The following is an 11,716-nucleotide window of genomic DNA, read 5'->3' on the forward strand; positions in this document are numbered from 1 at the left end:
GTTATTATAAAATAGTAATTATATTTCCCTGTGCTATAGAATATACCTTGTTGCTTCTTTATTTTTTTAATTTTACTACAGTTGATTTATAATGTTCTGTCAATTTCTGTTGTACAGCAAGGTGACCAAGTCATACATATATATACATTCTTTTTCTCATATTATCTTCCATCATGTTCCATCACAAGTGACTGGGTATAGTTCCCTGTGCTATACAGCAGGACCTCATTGCTTATACACTCTAAATACAAGAGTTTGCATATACTAACTCCAAACTCCCAGTCCATCTCACTCCCTTCTCCTCCCCCTCCCCCTTGACAACCACAAGTCTGTTCTCCATGTTCATGAGTTTGTTTTATTTTTTGGTAGATAGGTTCATTTGTGCCATATATTAGATTCCAGATGTAAGTGATATCATGTAGTATTTGTCTTTCTCTTTCTGACTTACTTCACTTAGTATGGGAATCCCTAGTTCTATCCATGTTGCTGCAAATGGCATGATTTTGTTTCTTTTTTATGGCTGAGTAGCATTCCATTGTGTATATACACCACATCATCTTTATCTATTCATCTGTTAATGGATAATTTGTTCACTTGACTATCTTGGCTATTGTAAACAATGCTGCTATGAACATTAGTGTGTGTGTATCTTTTCAAATTAGTGTTTTCATTTTCTTTGGAATGCATACCAGGAGTTTTGCGAGGTCACAGAATATAGTGTCAACATGCAAAAGTCAAATATATCCTTGTATGCAGCAATGAAAAATTGAAATCTTAAAATTTTTAAAATACTATTTGAGTTGCATCAAGAAAATGAAGTACTCTGTTCTAAATATGACAAAATCTGAAACTGCATGGAAGCCCATTTCTGAGTTCTATTGCTGTTTTCTCTCCATAAGGGCCCAGTTTATTGCTCCATTCCTTCCTTCCCTTTTTCTTCTGAAGTTGGACAAGGTGACCAGATCCCAACCTCTCCTCTCCTAAAAAAACTCAGAACTCATTGAGAGGGCTAGACAAGGAAGACATGAAATGAATCAATCAGCATGGAATTTCTTGATAAGCATGACATGGAGAGAGGAGAAAAGGATGTTTAGAAAGACCAAAGCCAGAAAAATGGATGAAAGTAAGAATTGAATGGGAGGATGTATGATTGAATGAAGGAAAGAAGAATGAATCAATGGGAGGATGGATAGATGAAGAGCTGGGTGGATGGACAAATGGAGAGAAGAATCACTGGATGTGGATGGATCAATGGATAAATGAGTGGGAAGATGGTAAATGAATGAAAAGTTGAATTAATTAATTAATTATTTATTTATCTTTTTAGGGCCATACCTGTGGCATATGGAAGTTCCCAGGCCAGGGGTCGAACAGGAACTTCAGCTGCGGGCTTATGCCACAGCCACAGCAATGCCAGATCCAAGACACATCTGCAACGTACACCACAGCTTTGGGCAAGGGCAAAATCTTAACCCTCTGAGTGAGGTCAGGGATTGGACCCACATCCTCACAGACACTATGTTGGGTTCTTAACCAGCTGAGCCACAAGGGGAACATCAAAAGTTAAATTTATTAGTGAATGGAAGGATGAATAAGTAAATTTACTGAAAGGTGGATGAGAAGATGTAACGATGGAAGAAAGAGCGGCTGGCGGGTTAAATGGATGCATAGTAGCAAGGAGAGATTGATGAATGTATCAGAGGACAAAGAATAAAAAAAGTGGATGCTATTGGGAGTGTACACAACTAGAGTTTGAAGTAATTTCCTGGTTGGATGTGAATAGATGAAAGAATATCTAAATGAAAGATCAGCTGAAGAAGGGAAGGCTGAATGAACAGCATTGGAGGAGGGAGAATTTTTTAAATTGGTGCATGGTTAGTTTGGGATGAATGGATGGATCTTTGCAAGTCTCTGTGAAGGTAGACGTGTATAGCTCCTAAAGATTTTCAGTTGAGGGGATGCTCAGTTAGGACCTCATAAAAGGAAGGGTGGTGTATCTGATAGTATCAGAGACTCCAAAAATAACAGTAACTTAAGTAAGATAACAGTTTATGTCTGATGTACTAGTCTGAGTGTAAGTAGTCAGAGGCTGATATGGCAGCTCCAGTGCTAAGAACCCTGGTTTATTCTGTCTTTAGCCCCACAATTTCCCAGGGTATTGCCCTGTTCCTCACAGTTGAAGGTGGCACTTCATGTCATGTATCTACATTCCTACCAGCGGGACGATGGGACACAGGAGCAGAAGGCACAACCTGGAAGTGGCAGACATCACTTTCTAGGTCACGTCCAGCTGCAAGGGAGGTTGGGAAATATAGTCTTTATTTTGGATGATCTTGAGCTCGGCTTAGATTTAGGTGTTAACCAAAGAAAGGAGGGGAGGGATGGATGTAAAGGAACAGCTAACAGTGTCTACCACAGGGACTGACTCGTGTTTGATAGGGAAACAAAAGGACAACACTGCAAAGAGCTGGGTTGATATTCAGCTAGTGCACTTGGCATTGTGCAAGTCTAGGCTGAGGAATGGGGTCCCAGTCAGATTCTCAGATGTGGCAGAGACAAATGCCTTTGGACATCTTGCTGCTTTTGTTCATGTGCTTCCATATGGTAAAGTCAAGAAGAGTTTCACCTCTCAGATCTCATGTAACCAGGAAGAAGGAACTGCCTTTGGCTGTGGGCCCTGGCTACAAAGATCCTAGGATTCATTGTCTTCGGTAACCCAAACACCTTCAGATTAAATTTCCTGGGAGTTGGATCCCCCTTGGGAGTTCGCCATGCTGTGGAGTTTATGTAACTCTAGTCCCCTTCTGAGCAGGTATTGAGTGCCAAGCTCATGAGGCTGTTCTCTTGTTTTTGTCCCATCAGCCTCCTCATTGCTCATGTCCACATCCTCCCACTTTGTCCTTTGAGAGCGCGTCCAAGGTCATAGAACACTCTAGGGTCAAGGGGAACGGGATCCAAGTTCTGCCTCTGCTACTTTCTTTGCGCACGTGCTCATTTCTTTGAGCTCCTGTTTCCATTTCTGAAACATGAAAATACCACTAACAGCACCTCCTTTGCAAAGTTGTTGTGGGGAGTAAATGTACTGAAAGCCAGCAACGTGGTACCGTGACTGTCAATCAACAAACCTATTCTCTAACCCAGGCTCCTCAGCCCTTCGACATCTGTTCTCAGGGAGGAATTTACTCTATAGGGGGTCAGGCTTAGGGCAGTTGGGCTAAGTATAGACTGGGGTTGATGGCAGATAGTGGCAGATGACAGTATGTGCTGTCAATTGGGTGCTGGACCGGCAGAAGAGGCAGGGAGAAGGAGGGTGAGGGGATTGCCCGATCCTGAGCCTCTTCTGTACGCAGTTCTGCGACAAGTTTTTTACTTTCGCACCCTCATGGATCTTCACATCGGTGGGGTCATCCCCATTTTACACAAGAACAGACTGAAACTCACCCGAGGAGGTCCCTGGGCTCTCAAGGGGCAGAGGTGGGATTAGCACGCTGGTTTGCCTCTCCAAGAACTGTCTCCCACCAGTGACTTGCCTGGGGCTCCTTTTCTGGGGCTGCATTGTAGGGGCAGAGCTAAGGATGGGACGTGCTGGTGTGTATCAGGGAGGGCGTAGGAAATAGTGAGATGGTGAGTGGGGTAAGGAGATTCCCTGGTACTGAAGGGTTGGGAGGATGGAGTACTTTGTATTTTTCTCTGGTGTGTGGAGCAGTGATTTACAGAATGTTCAGGGGCAGCCTGGTGACCAAGAATCCCCAGGAAGGGGAGAGCAAAGCATTCTCTCCCATGCTGAAGCCCCAAACCAGTGAGGAGGGGAGCAGGCAGGCATCCTTCCTTCTGTCCTGAGTGGTCTCAGTTTTCAGAAACTGGGTATCCCTGGCCTCAGCCAGCTGGGTTGGATGGTCCCCCAAAGTTTCCATCATTACCCTATTTCCGTACTTCGCATCTTTTCCAGGGGCTGGGGTGGAGGTGGGGGGAGACCTCATGCCTGCCTGTCTCCCATGCTTCTCCACCAAGCCTCCCACCCCACTGGTCCTGTACTATTTCTTGTCTGGCCGAAACCAGGGGAGGGGGCCAGTTACCTGATCTCTCGCCACCCAATCCAGGAAGAATGGAGCTGGGAGAGGCATGACTGAGACCAGGTGGGTGGCCAGAGGCAAAAGCAGAGGGCTAAGAAGTGTGGGAAGGGAGAACCTGTTCCTTCCAGGCCTCCTCCTCATCCCTCACCTCCTTGAATTCCTAACAGTTACATAATCAGCTCCATTCTTGGGCAAGGAGCCTGGAGTGGGCGGAGGCGGGGGTGTGAAATCTGGGCAGAGAGTATGTGTAAGAAGTAAGAAAGCAGCAAGAGAAGGTCATTTCAGGGTGACCGAAAGCAAGGGACAGAAAGAGTGGCAGTGAGGGGGAGGCAGAGAGACAGCGCGAGATCCAAGGAGAGACAGAAAGAGGCAGTGTCAGAGAGACAGGCAAAGAGAGAAGTAGGCAGAGACATGGGAAGGGACCCCAAGAACAGGGAGAAGTCATCAGAGAAAGGCACAGGTAGAGGCAGAACCAGGGCGACGCGCACTCAGAGATCTGTCGACAGAGATAAAGACAGAGAGAGACCTATAGAGACCTCGAGAAGCGAGAGACAGATTTCCGAGGAGAGATACAGACAGAGACAGAAAGTCCCAGAGAGGGACAGAAAGACCCAAGTGAAGGAGAAATGCTCCAGCTAGGGAGTTGGTCAGAGACCTGCCCTGAGGCAGAAGGACAGCAGGGAGGAGAGAGCTAATCTAGTTGAAGGAGACCTGGCCAAGCCCACACAGTCAATATTTGTCTAGGGTGTCTTAGGTGCCAAGGCCCTAACGGACTTGATCTCTTAATCCCCGTGATAAATCTCAGTGTCAATGACTCTGGCTAACACTTAGCCCCTGACCCTGTCCCCGGCTCGTTCTAAGTTCTTGGCACCTACCTTCCCCTGGGGCCCACAACAAGCCTATGTGGTAAGTGCAATGCCTGCCTCCATTCCACAGAGGGGGAGACGACGACATGCAGGGGGGTGAAGTCACTTCCCAAGGTCACCCGCTAGTAGCCAGGATGCCACACCTAGGCCATCTGGTTCTGGTCCATCATTTCAACACCTACATCATTTTAGCACTCCCGAGAGTGAGAGAGAGCTGGGGACTCTGCAGATGCCCCACACCCCCACCCCAAATTTGGAGACGTGAGGGTTCTTCACCTGGAGTCCAAAGATTGATGGTCACAGATGCCCTGCAATGATTGTGTAACGTGGCTATTGCGCCCACCTGGGGAAACTGTTCGCAAGGATTTTGCATCCCTGAAGATACAGTTTTCTTTCTTTCTTTCTTTCTTTCTTTCTTTCTTTCTTGCTTGCTTGCTTGCTTGCTTGCTTGCTTTCTTGCTTGCTTTCTTGCTTTCTTTGTAGGGCCACATCTGTGGCATATGGAAGTTCCCAGGCTAGGGGCTGAACTGGAGCTGCAGCTGCCAGCCTACACCACAGCCACAGCAACACCGGATCCTTAACCCACTGAGTGAGGCCAGGAATCGAACCCGCGTCCTCATGGTTACTCGTCGGGTTTGTTACCACTGAGTCACAACGGGAACTCCTGATTCAGCTTTTATTTATTCCACGCATGGTTGCTGCAAACCCTACCAGGTGCCTGGCACTGTCTTGGAGGATGGGGAATCCATGGAGAGCAATGCAGACGGTCACAATGATGAATAAATCAGTGAGGATCCCTGTCCTCGCGGAGCTGTTGCTTGGGTAGGAGGAGTCATTGTCAGAAGCATCGTCCGACAGTTCCTGGTTGGTCAAGCTTGCTCCCTTGGCCAGGAATACCGTCTCCCCACCTCTTCCCATAACTCTCAGAAGCCCCCTCCTCCAAGAAGTCCCCTCTGATCACCCAGCCTGAAGCAGCCCCCACTGGTCAGTATCCATCACAGTTCCTTGTTTAACCTGTTTCATGGTGTTTCTCACCAGCTGACATCATGTTATTTACTCAGTATGCTGCTTGCATTAAGTCTGTTAGAAGTTACCAATTCCATGATGGGAGGGACTTTGATTTTCTGGTTATCTGCCAGGGTCCCTGTGACCACATTAATAGGTCACACGAGCGCAGGAAAACTCTGTTGGCCAGTAATGACCCCTAACTCATGTATACGCTCCCTGAGGCAGATGTTCCAAGCTCCTCACATAACTCAGTTAATGTCCCAGTGACCCTTGGAGGAAGGGATTCTAGAGGGGGAAAGTAAGGACTGAGAGTTGAAGAAACTTGCTCAGACTCATGGTGCTGGGTGATGGCAGGGGTCATGATTGCAGCTCAGCACTTGTGGCTCAACCCTGTTCCTCACCCTGCTGGCCGGCGGGTCATCTGAGCCCATGCATTCTTGTCCTGCCGCCCACTCCCCCAGCCCTGATGTGATGGGGCTAGGCTCAGTGTTGTGACAAGATCAGATGCACCAGCCTCTACCGTTTTCTCATAGGCACCCGCGGGATTCTAAGTGATGGAGGTGACTGAGTGATAGCACGGAGAGGGGAGGTCAATGCCAAAATTTAACATGAGCCACATTTCCCCCAGGAATGAGAGGCCCAGCACACAGGGCCACAGGAAAAGGCAGCAGTGGAGAGTTCCCGCCGTGGCATCTTGGGAGTGCCGGGAGGCAGGTTCAATCCCCCACCCTACCCCTGGCACAGTGGGTTAAGGATCCAGCATTGCCACAGCTGTGGCTTAGGTTGCAACTGCAGCTTGGATCTGATCCCTGGCTTAGGAAATTCATATGCCCTGGAGTGGCCAAAACAAAAGGAAAAAAAAGAAAAAAAAGAGGCAGAAAGGAATGAGGGGAAGGCAGGGCAGAGTAAGCAGCCTGAGATGCTAATTTGAATCATTCCGGTGCCTCTGGGGCCTGGGGCTGTCCCAGTTGACCAGCACCCAGCCCTGGTTGATTTAGGGCTGAGAAAACACGGGCTTGACTGTCCCTCCTCCAGGGCAGGTGCCTCTCCTACTGGACTGTCTCAGTCTTTGCTGTGTCCCTGCCCCTGGAGATGCTGGTCAGCACATGTTTACTGAACGAGAACTTAATTAAAAAGAGAACAGACTACATCGGCAGTATTCTAAGGGAGAGGCCTGAGCTGGGGCTGGAGAAGTGTTGGGGGGTAAAGGCAGCTTCCTCCTCCTGGTCCCCTTCCTCCTCCTCCACCTCCTCTTCATTCTCCTCGCTGCTCCCTCTCCCCACCCCCCACCCCTTCACCCATGACTTGGCAGGACCTCTGATTGCATAACCTCTGGCTCATGCCTTTGACACTGTTCTTTTTTTTCTCTTTCTATCTTTTTGTTTTGCTTTTTAGGGCCGCATCCATAACATATGGAAGTTCCCAGGCTAGGGCTCGAATGGGAGCTGCAGGTGCAGACCCAGGCCATAACACGGGATCTGAGCTGCGTCCGCAGCCTATGCCACAGCCACAGCCACGTGTGATCCCAGCCATGTCTTAGACCTACACCAGAGCTTAAGGCAACTCCTGATCCTTAACCCAATGAGCGAGGCCAGGGATCAAGCGTCCTCATGGATGCTTGTTGGGCCTGTTACCACTGAGCCACAATGGGAACTCCCGACACTTTCTTTTTGAAGCGAAGCAAACACTAACTTGCCAAGGCTGGTCTCTTCCTCACCACACACAGATCTGGCCCTGGCAGGAGGGGAGCTGGTTCACCAGGGGTGGTGGGGTGGCTGGGCCGACAGCTCTGGCCAGATGCCCTGAGGTCCAAGCTGGTGGACCTGTGGACAGTATGTAGCTTGGGTCTGGAGCTGGTCACCCTGGCATTGGTACTCCCCCTGCTGGGCCAGGGGCTGCAACCGCAAGGCGGGGTTTAGGGGAGAAGGCCAGCACAGGCAGGTGGGGGGAGGAGCCCCAGATGCTGCAGCCCAGGCCCTTTCAGCCATACTCGACCTCAGACTCTTACTATTAGGCTCTCTCTCGCTCTCTTCTTTGTGTCTCTCACCTTCCCCGGCCCTCTCTTCCTCCCTCCCTCTCTTTGGGCAGGGTGAGGACAAAAAAACACTTCAGTGGGGCCTTAGGTTGTATAAAAAGAAAGCCTAAGACTTATTTAGCATCAGAAACACTTAAGCCAATGAGGAGGAAACATCTTGCGTAATAATATTTATCCCCTAGATATGACCCATCATAGTGGACAAGAAGCATCACCTCCCCCCAGGTGGGATGGTTATCTGCCTCCTTGAGTCAACCTCAGCTCAACAAAAAGAGCTGCTTGGAGGTGTTCTTTTAGGAGTACCCTCTGGCTCAGCGGGTTAAGGATCTGGCGTTGTCACTTCTGTGATGGGATTGACCCATGGCCTGGGAACTTCTGTATGCTGGAGGTATGGTTCCCTCCCCCCCAATAGGAGCTCTCTCTGTGGTGAAACAGGACCAGTGGTGGTCTCTGCAGCGCCAGGATGCAGGTTTAATTCCTGCCCGGTACAGTGGGTTAAAGGATTTGGCATTGCCACAGCTTCGCTGTAGGTTGAACCTGCTGCTTACCTCTGATCCTGGCCTGGGCACTCCATAGGCAATGGAGCAGCCGAAATAGATAGATATAGAGAAAGAAAGAAGAGTTCCCATCATTGCACAGTGGAAACGAATCCGACTAGGAACCATGAGGTTGCAGGTTCGATCCCTGGCCTCACTCAGTGGGTTAAGGATCTGACGTTGCAGTGAGCTGTGGTATAGGTTGCAGATGCAGCTCGGATCTGGCATTGCTGTGGCTGTGGTGTAGGCCGGCAGCTGTAGCTCTGATTAGACCCCTAGCCTGGGAACCTCCATATGCTGCAGGTATGGCCCCCCAAAATACAAAAAGACAAAGAAAAAGATACAGAGAAAGGAAGGGAGAAGGAAAGAGAGAAAGAAAGGAAGAAAGAAGGAAAGAAGGAAAGACAGAAAGAAAGAAAGACAGAAAGAAAGAAAGAAAGAAAGAAAGAAAGAAAGAAAGAAAGAAAGAAAGAAAGAAAGAAAGAAAAGAAAGAAAAAGAAAATAGGAAAGGAAGGAAGGAAGGATGGAAGGAAAGAAAGATATTGAATAATACTCTCGAAACTGAGAAGAAATTTTGAGACCAAAAAAAGCGAGTGACTCCATAAAGTGTGATTATGAAGTTTTTTTGCAGATAACTTAGATCCGGGCAGAAAGGGTGGGACAGATGGAGGATCCAGAGGCATTCTTAGCTGTATCTGAGGTGCAGAAAGGGTGGTGGTGGTGGGGAGACTCAAAGGGGCCAAAGCCAAAAATAGAATCTGACTACCAAGTAAGTAGCATGTCCACACTGACTGGAACCAGGGTTTTTTCTCCCTCTGGGGTCTCATCACCATTAACCATCTTCTGCACCAGAAAAAAAGCACTCTCCCAGTTTTCATACCAGATGAAGGCAAAGATAGAAGTTGATAGAGAGCGCGCCTGGCTTGGGCATATTCCTGTGAACAGGCTGAAGCTCAATCACACAGAAAGGGGAGGAGGTGAGACTGTGAGCCTGAGAAGGAGCCGACAGAAAGGAGTCATGGCGCAGCCACACACAAAGAATCATCTAGATTTTTTCGGTGGTGAGGAAGCTCCTTGGGCAGGGAGAGGAGGGAGGAAAGAGAGAGAGAGGTTTGCTTTGCACCTCATTGTTACTGACCAGGGTTCTTGGACTCTTTTTATCAGTAGAAATTGATAAGAAGCCAGACGAGAAATTCAGGCAAGGCATTATAGGAACCTGCACTGCAGCAGGAGGCAGCAAAAAGAAGTAATAGGTTCCCAAGGTGGGTGGCAGTGATCTGGTCCCTTAAATGGGGTGAAGGTAGCAATGGACCCATGGATGGGGCTGGAGGGGTAGCTCAGGTGGTGCCCATGCCCTTGGTGGTGCTGTGTGCAGAGGTCATGCTCAGTCCAGTGCTTTTGCTTCTGGCTCCTCAGAAGTGGCAGTTGGGTTTGGGGCTTTTTGTATCTTGTTGTTCATAATTTGCCCTAACTGTGCCTGCACGCAGTTATTTTTAGTCCCTTGTTGTTTCTTTGTCGTCTGTTGCTCAAGGCGTTGTCTGTCCAGGTGCAAGCACAGCAAAGGGTCCCGGGTAACAGGTTCCAGGTCCCAGCCCCTCTCATCAGGATTAAGTCATTACCGTCCTTTACCAGGGTCCCTCCTGCATAATTCAAGCAACTGAGTTGTTCCTGGTCTATTCCCATTCCTCTTGCTGCAACCCCAGTAGAAGAAGGAAGGACCTAGAGTCCCAGAACAGACTTCTCTTCCCTGAAATCTGAACCTTGATTCTCCACAATAGAAAAAGAGGTCTCACTATCAGGATATTTATCACCATGAGTCATCAATATTAACAGGTCAAAGGGGAAAAGCCTTATGATCTTATTATGTGCCAGGCAGGGTTCCATGTCCTGGATAGACCACAGGAGCAACACCGATGCAGCTTCTGCTTCTGTGATGCTTGTAGCTTAGAGGAAGTAGACAATAAATGAATTAACGAGCAGATAAGGTGCTGGCTAGTGAATGTGCAACCAACCCACAAAACAGTGATAAAACTAGGAAGGCTACCTGACATAAATTGGTTCAAGGAAGGAGTCTTTGTCAAGAGGCCATTTAAGTAGGGATTTGGATGATGAAAAAGAAGCCAGGTGCTAAGTCCAAGGGGAAGAACATTGCAGGCAACAGGAACAGCAAGTGTAGCAGCCCTCAGGCTGGAAAGGGCATGGTGGGTCAGGAGACAGAAACAAGCCCCATGGGGTGGATGAGGGAAGAGATGACTCTGGAGAAGTGGGTGGACTCTGAAGTAGAGAGCCTTATGGACCATGTAAGGAGTTTGGGCTTGCATCTTTTACATCACTCCACTCAAAACCAAAATCCAGGCAGGGAGAATTTGATTGATCAAACCTGACTCATGTGACTCAGGGAAACTTGGATGGGACATCTTTTTTTTTTTTATTGTATGATTTTTATTTTATCCATTATAGTTGATTTACAGTGTTCTGTCAATTTCTACTGTACAGCAAAGCAACCCAGTCATATATATAGGACTTTCCTTTTTCTCACATTATCCTCCATCATGTTCCATCACAAGTGACCGGATATAGTTCCCTGTGCGATGCAGCATGATCTCATTGCTTATTGGATGGGGAATCTTGATTGACAGCTCCAACAATATTTCATCACTGGGGATAGCAAAATGCCCAGCATTAACTACCTGAAGAAGAGTGATGGAAGATGTGAGGGCAGAAAGAAAAGATATCCACTGCATGACCTCAGTGGCTTACAAGAGCCCCACCAAAATTTTTCCAGTGAGGGGGAAGAAAAAAATATATATATGTATATATATACACACACACATATATATATTCCTTAATAGTTGCAATTATTTGAAAATGAGTTCTATATGACTCTCTCTAGGTCTCTGTGATTCTGCCACCTCAACAGCTTTTGCATATTGTTTCTCACTCTGTCCAAGTGCCATTCCTCTCTTTCCTAACAACTCTCTCCTCTCTTGCATCAGATGCTTGGGAGAGGTTTGTGGCAGTCAGCTTTACTCCAGGACTGGGAGAAACAGCCACACCACACAGAAGAAAGACAACTGCTTCTCAGCATCAAGAACAGCAAGAACAGGAATTCCCGTCATGGCGCATCGGAAATGAATCTGACTAGGAACCATGAGGTTGCGGGTTCGATCCCTGGCTTTGCTCCGTGGGTTAAGGAT

At 47.9% G+C, this 11,716-nt stretch overlaps 1 long non-coding RNA gene across 1 annotated transcript in view; it reads left to right on the forward strand.

Moving 5' to 3' along the window:
• LOC110260991 overlaps positions 1-11,716 on the forward strand; it is a 38,994-nt gene extending 27,278 nt beyond the window's left edge. The window contains exon 3 of the long non-coding RNA XR_002344661.1: positions 11,516-11,716. This is a non-coding gene — a long non-coding RNA (uncharacterized LOC110260991). The remainder of the gene's footprint in view (positions 1-11,515) is intronic.

This window comes from Sus scrofa, chromosome 6 (genome assembly GCF_000003025.6).
Source record: "Sus scrofa isolate TJ Tabasco breed Duroc chromosome 6, Sscrofa11.1, whole genome shotgun sequence".
Taxonomy (NCBI): domain Eukaryota; kingdom Metazoa; phylum Chordata; class Mammalia; order Artiodactyla; family Suidae; genus Sus; species Sus scrofa.